Source organism: Nicotiana attenuata, chromosome 3 (genome assembly GCF_001879085.1).
Source record: "Nicotiana attenuata strain UT chromosome 3, NIATTr2, whole genome shotgun sequence".
NCBI lineage: Eukaryota > Viridiplantae > Streptophyta > Magnoliopsida > Solanales > Solanaceae > Nicotiana > Nicotiana attenuata.
Window position 1 is genome coordinate 38049677 of NC_031991.1, and position 2597 is coordinate 38052273.

The following is a 2597-nucleotide window of genomic DNA, read 5'->3' on the forward strand; positions in this document are numbered from 1 at the left end:
CTCCGTTAAGGTTTTATGGAGAAGCAAGAAGGTGGAAGAGATGACGTGAGAAGCGGAGGAAGAAATGAAGTCTAAATATCCCCACCTATTTCAAACTGAAGATATGGATCGAGGTGGGATACTTCAGCACCACTCTATTCAAGCCAGTAGGTCGTCAGGTAAACTCTTATTTTTGACTTTCAGAATTTATATTGGACAACTGTGTGAGGCCAAGTGTTACTATTTGTAGACATTAGCCAGGTGTGGCATGTAAGAGTATGTTTTCTAGCTGCGTACAGGTTGGTTTTAGTCTAGTGCACGAAGGATGTCACGACCCAAACTGGAGGGCCATGACTAGCACCCGCCATACTTACCGAGCACCAACATACATTTTATCTAACCTTCTTTATTATCTTTTAGGGCTGACGAGATCAATATAAATGGTAGACATGGGTCGTGGACAACCAACAATAAAATATGATGGCATAAACATACATAACATGGGATGACTAGACAATCAAGAAACTATATATAAGGTACGAGCTACCACGCTACCATGAGAGACTATACAACAAAAACCAGCCGACAAGGCCTACCAAACTATACATGAGTAGGACACCTGTCTATGAGCCTCTAAAGGAACATAAGTGTTGCAACATAGCCGGAACAGGGCCCCGACATACACATAATGTCTATAACAAAAATGCATACCAAGACCACGGCAAGTCCGAAGAAGGGATCTCGCCAATCACCGCTGAACTGGACAGCGTACTATGGTGGGGGAGCTGGGCCTGCCTGTCTATCAGGACCTGCAGCACGACATGCAGCGTCCACAAATAAAAGGACGTCAGTACGAATAAAGTACTGAGTATGTAAGGCAGGGAACCATAAGTACGAACAGTAATGTAAGCAGGGATAGAGAATAAACAACCTGTAACATCTGGGTACCTCTGAGGGCTACTGACATGAAATGCGTGATACATATGTATATATACATAATATTTTAAAACATACGCCTCTGTGGGCATCATCATCATCATATCGTACCCGGCCGTAATAGGCTCGGTAAAAACGTACCCGGCCATCATAAGGCTCGGTAGAATCGTACCCGGCCACATGGAGCTCGATAAAACCCAACTGATCAGTGGTTGCAAAATAGGTGCCATACCCGGCCGTCTATAGCGCGGCTCGGTAGAGTAAAATAGATACATATATATAATGCATGCTCGACTCATGGACTCACGTTCTAAACCTTTCGGAGTGACGTAAGGCCGGTATCCTGTGTACACGTTATTAGGACTAACTCTTCACCATGAACCTTATAAGAATCAGGAAGTACCAATAACATTGATAACATAAGAATAAGAGAAGCAACATCAACATCAATCGTTCCATAAGAGGGGAAACAATGTAAGTACTGCTAGCTTCTAAGAGTAGAGTATCTTTTGAAGCTCGTTAATTACATTATGTACAATCGGAGTCGTGAAAAAGAAGGAAAGGGATATCTTCACATACCTTGTATATACTGCCCCAATCTCAAGCTATACAATTTTCACGACTCCTTAGTCTACAATAAGAGAAACGATACTATAGTTATCATTCAAGCGTCATAACTATTATGTATCGACCACAACCTATTTTACGATGAAAGGGACAGCACCTCCCCTATATATATGACTTTACACAATTCCAAACAATCACCAAACAGCCTAAACAACATCAATAATAATCATATTAAGCCTCCCAAAACAGTCCACGCACAACCTAATCACTTCATACATACGACGGCCACTGTAGTCGTGCCAAACGACCCGAAAATGTTACGAAGAACTACCAGCCCACAACCCTACATCAATATGGTGTTTCTCCACATCCTTCCTCCTCCAAAAATCCACTAAACAGTAGTAAAACACGCAGCCCAACAGCAAGACAAAACAGTCCGCTACAAGTGAATAACTCGAACTCACGGCTTCCGATCACCGTCCCGTGAGTTCTTACATGTGTAGAACGAATTACCATGAATTCACAGCAGAATAAATGTATGAAAGATAGCAGTAAACTCACCTTACTTGTTGGATAACTCAGCCCTTATCTTGGTTCTTCAAACTCTAGGGTTTACCCCCAATTTGAACTTGAAAGAGAGGGAAAATCAATTAGGGTTTGTGGATAATTTTTGGGAGGAAGTTTGCAGGGGTTTAGGTCTGGTTATTTGTGAAATATAATGAGGGATATATTGCAGGAGATAAGCCTTTTAATGGGCTCTTTGTCTGACCCGAAATTGCCTCTTTTTGGGCTATCATTTAACCAAGTAGGTGACCCACCTACTTGTCACCTAGCAGCTTGTGCAGTCTCGCAAAAATATCTATATCTCTCTACTCCAATGTCGTATTGATAAAAGGTTTAATGCGTTGGAAACTAGACTCATAGATCTTCAATTTGGTGGGTAGATCACCCCGTAATTCCAAGTATATTGGGAGAAAAGCTTAATAACATTTGACCTAAAGTTTAAGTAAAACTATGAACCTAAGTTGCAACAACTCTTGTCGACTTTTGTTTCATAACTCGTTTGACTTCAAGACTATGATACGGATATTTTATGATTCATATACCTTAAAATA